Raw genomic sequence first — 5,231 nt, forward strand, 5'->3', positions numbered from 1 at the left:
GGCAGCTTCTGTTGCGAGCTCGTTCTCAGCTTTGATTTTTGCTTTCTCTCTTCTCACGTACCTCTGGACTCGTTCTAACGCTTGCCTCTTTATTGCGTCATTCATCAGGGGGTTGGCTCCACTATGTTGTTAGTGCTCCACAGAGGGTTAACAGAAGGCTTTAGTCTCTAGAGGACTGTCTTGCCAACATTTCTTCTACTTCTTCCTTTTCAACGTCTCTGAATTCTGCTTTCATGCCACTGTACAGAGGAAGGTATTCGGTTCTGAAGGTGTCAAAATGCATACGTCTGAGTATTGTAGTGGTGCCATCATCATAGTAATGCCAGCTTCTGATGGTTTCAACAGTGCATGTTGTGAAGAACACTCTATCTACCAGCTTCCAGTGGGTTGCTAATTGAACAAACAAAATATTATCAGTACACCAAGCATCCCATGTATCTTGTTGTTGAGCATCCACGAACAAATTCCAACTCTTTTCCTTCTTGTATCTGTGAACCTCCACAGACCAAGACTCCTGAAGCTTCTTCACAATCTCCCACTTGATGATGTCTGGAAACTTCTCAATGAATGCCAAATCTTCCATGGATGGTCATTCTCTCCGTTTTTGCTCTTCAGTTTATTCCCAAACAGTTTGCCACCAACATACAAGTTTCTGCTGCTTCAACAGGAAGAGGAAACTGTCCACCACATAGAGCATGCATCATGATAGTGATGTGTTTCCGCCATTGTGGGATGAACTTCTTGTGGAAAGTGGCTTTGATTATGAGAAATTCCAACTCTTCAGTGGAAGAAGGAACTTTACAAACATCCATTGAATTCTTCTCTTCTTGGCAATGCCATTTCCTTCATTTTCAGCCTCCTCCGGTGCTTGTTGATGGCAAGGTTCCCTGGCTGCGCACCAAAAACATGGAGCCCCAAGAAGGTGCCCAAGGGGTGGGGTACCCCTGTCCCGCGCCCGTGTGCGGGGCGGGGTAAAAAAAATTTGCCGTGATGGGATTGAAAGGGCGCCAAAACGTCAGGACGGAGCACGCGGATGCGACCGGGGTGCGTGGAGACACGCAAAATCGAAAACAGGCGCGTTCGCGCGCGGGACGAGACACACGAAAACACGAAAAAATAAAGAAACACTCCCAATCCGATCATCAAAATGAAATGGCGTAAAAATAAAAAGTGGACAAGACGACAGGGGAAAGACAGGAAAAATGTACAACGGGAGTTCCGAGGGGGGGTAAAGGGCGGTCACATGCAAAAAACGCAAAAAATGGGTCAAAAAACGCAATTAAAAATTAATATCGGAAGATCCAGGCATCAGAACGAGGTGTAGAAAAAAGGAAAAATGTGCAAAAAGACGTGTCCAACAATCCTATCACATCCAAACATAGTTTTGACTAAGATAAGACGCGTTCACGTGGGAGAAACCCAAAAAACAAACTCGAAAATAGGATCAAAAATTAATATTGGACGAACCGCTTGCCGGAAGGACATGCAGTAAGAATAAAAATGTCCGCAGGAAGGGATGGCACAAGGTTGTCATGTCAAAACGAAGTTCCGGTTGAAGTAGGAGGGGTTCACATGTGAAAAACACCAAAATTACGCCCGAAAACACATTGAAAATTTAATAATTAAAAATCCAAAAGTCGAAAGAGGATAGAGAAAAAAGGAAAAAGGTGGGGGAAGGCATGGGGGACACGATGTCAAATCAAATGGGAATTCCGATGCAAACAGGGCAGGTTCACATGGAAAAAGGTCAAAAAGATGCACGAAAAAGTCTCGAGAAACCGCAAAATTTAATATTGGACAAACCATGCATCGGAATGACACGGAGTAAAAAGGAAAAATGTCACGGGAAAAGTGGGTGGCAGGGCTATGATGTCAGATCACGGTTCCAAAGCAAGAAAAGCGCATTCACATGGAAAACCGGCTAATGTGCGCAAAATGCTTCAAAAATTAATAACTCGAAAATTGTGCACCGGAACAGGGGTAGGTAAGAAGGAAAAATTGTCAGTTCAAAGGGAGGAATAGGGCTATAAGGTTGGATGTGGACTTCGGGGAACATAGGATACGTTCACAGGGTAGGACAACAAAATCAGGGAATGAAGGAAAACTACAAGGGAACAGCCCCAAGGGTGGGTGAAAAATGGACGGTTGGGTGGGAAGGGACCCCATCAGGGTAAAAGAAATTCATGGCATACAGACATGAGTAGGTTGAGGCATATGCAGAAGGGTATGCAATGTAGACGCGCATGGACACGTCCCCACACTTAAAACCTTAACGGATAGGGTTAACCGAGCAATAGAGACCTAGGACCACACAACAGACCATCCACTAATGTCCCCACACTTAAAACATGAACGTCACTGAGAAACAGAAGGTATAAGGTTAGAAAACTTGGCCCATATTGTTGAGGATCAAGGTTGATTGTCGATGGCACGTCCTGTGTCGTTGTCGGCTGCTGCTGCTGGAGGTACCAAGACATATTCTCGGCACACATCTGTCATGGCAGGGACCACGTAGCAGCACCCAGGGAGGTAGTTGGTTGAAGGAATCGCAGGAAATTTGTCGATGGCGAGGGATACTACACTCAACTCACAGTCACTCAAATGGAATGAAAGAACTGTCACCTTCTCAGGACTAATATCACTCGAGGAATAAGGATTAAAACCCATATTGCATACCCGGTTTAGGAATCGACAAGGGAAAATGGTGCAGAAGAAGTATGCCAGGGTGCACAGTTGATGGTGCATTAGTGCATCCAACCCATCTGGCATAAGTGCAAGGAGGAAGGCAAGGGAGCCTTATAGTGCAGTGTACAGAATAGGGTGGCGTGTCCTGTGTTGATGGCAAAGACCCATCCCGTGGGTGCATAGGAAAATGGGAACATACCTAACTCCAAGTGTCATAACGTCCCTCAATCTCACCTCTCGGTAATTGATTGAAGAAACTCCAATCACACTCAGCTCACCCTTTGTCTCACGCTCTGCTAATAGATACATGAGGGCAGCCTCTTCCTGAAACCCATTGATGTTATCCTCACAGTCACTTGTGCAAAGGTTGTATGCCTTGTGCGCATTTGATGGTGCAACTGTGCATCCTGCCCTGTGCCGGCATACGGTGCGAGAAGGAAGGCCATGGCGTCTTATGGTGCAATGCACAGAAACAAATTGTGCTTTGTGCATTGAGAGGCCCATCCCATGCATGCAACACTTCATTCACACTACTTACCTCTCTTTTGATTTGAAGGAAAAAGACTGGTCACTCGCCCCACCCTCTGTCTCACACTCTGTTGATAGTTACAGGGGGCAACCATACTCACTTTCCCATCTGGTTAGGATGAAAGCTCACATCACTCGATTGTTTGTTGATGAAGATCGCGTCGTCAGTTGTTGAAGAGGTGTACCTAGGGAGGTAGCCATCAAATCGAACATTGTGTTGGATAGGACATGTCGTCTGCTAGAGGACAGTTAGATGCTCTGCAGAGAGACCCAGGACATAGCGTACCAAGGGAGGCAACTTCGGAACTAGATCCTGGGGATATCCATTGAGGAATCCACTTTCTGGACTGTTGGGTGTTGCCACCTTTTCCATAGCCAGCTTCTCGCCCAAGGGTGTTTGCCACCTTTTCTTGGAACGAGGCCTGCTATGACAGGGAATTGCTTCCTTTTCTCCCATAACAAATTTGTTTTTTTTCTTTTTTTTTCTTTTCTTTGTTTGTTTTTTTTTTCTTTCTCTTTTTTTTTCTTGTTTTTCCCTATTCCCCAGGGTGTTTCCACTTTTTCTCGAAGAATAGGTCATTATGACAGGGACCTAAGTCCTTTTCTCCCATGACCGATATGTATATATTTTTTTTCTTTTTTTTTTCTCTTCGAATTAAGCAAGGGAATGGTAGAAATACCACTTGTCAGAACCCACCTCGCCACTATCGCTGGTGGAAAATAGAGGATAAGAGATCAAGGTTGGAAGGTGGGGTTGAGGGGACAGAGGGTTGCGTCCACTTCATGAGTGGCTGAAGAACAACTGTCAGAAGTAGCAGCATAAGAAGTACAATGCCGCGCTAACGAGGGAAAGGATCAGGTGACCATGATTGTTAAGATCCCCAAGGAGGGAAGTACTTCTTCAGGTGATATCCATTGATCAAGAAGGGATCATCAGAGGCATCAACGGTCTGCACTTGGACAGAGCCATTAGGGTTGACAGCAAGTACCGTATATGGACCCATCCACCACTGTTGGAGCTTGCCAGGAAACTTGCCAAATCGTGAATCATAGGATAGGACCAAATCACCTTCTTGGAACTCCTTGTGCTTGATGAAGCTGTCACGGTAAGCCTTGTGTCGAGCTTGTGTGGCTTCCATGCACTGTAGAGCCATCCTGTGAGTTTCGTCCAAACATTCCAAGTGCAGGAGACGGCGTTGCAGTAAATCATCGTCCCCCAAACGCTCTTTGATAGCCACTCTCAAAGAGGGTAATTCCAGTTCAACAGGGAAAACAGCTTCTGTACCATACACCAGCTGTCCTGTTGTTGCTTTATGGGAGGTTCTGTATGCCCAGAGGGCCTCTGTAAGTCGATCATCCCAATCACGACGATGTGCGGCAATCGTTCTTGTCAGGATCGAGCAGAGGATGCGATTGGTGACTTCGACTTGGCCGTTGGCTCTGGGGTAATAAGGAGTGGACTTGCGATGGCAGATCTTATACAACTCTGTCAACTCTTCCATGACTTTATTAATGAAATGAGTGCCTCTGTCACTTACCAGCTCTAAGGGGCTGCCAAAACGGGTGATGATATTCTCGTACATGAACAGGGCCACGTTGTTACCATCGTCCCGCTTTAAGACTTTAGCTTCACACCACTTTGTGACATAATCTGTACATACGAGGATGTATCGGTTCTGTTTCCTTCTGGTAGGAGGATCGATCGGGCCTACGAAGTCGATGCCCCACTTCTCGAAAGGCTTTAAAGGAAGGATAGGTTGCAGTGGCATAGCACTTGTCTTCGTGGGTTTCCCCATTCTTTGACAAGCATCACATCGCTTACGATAATCATAGACATCCTTATGAATGGTAGGCCACCAGTATCCTGCTAGCAGAGCCTTCCTGGCTATGGCTTTTCCTGCAAAGTGGCCTCCATATGGCTCATCATGGCAAGCCTTCAAAACAATCCCAATCTCATCTCTTGCAACACATCTTTTGAGCACTTCATCTTTGCCTTTCTTATACAGTGCATCGCCTAA

The sequence above is a fragment of the Lygodium microphyllum genome, unplaced genomic scaffold (genome assembly GCF_053477565.2).
Source record: "Lygodium microphyllum isolate KBCC unplaced genomic scaffold, Lygodium_microphyllum_v1.1.10 scaffold_81, whole genome shotgun sequence".
NCBI lineage: Eukaryota > Viridiplantae > Streptophyta > Polypodiopsida > Schizaeales > Lygodiaceae > Lygodium > Lygodium microphyllum.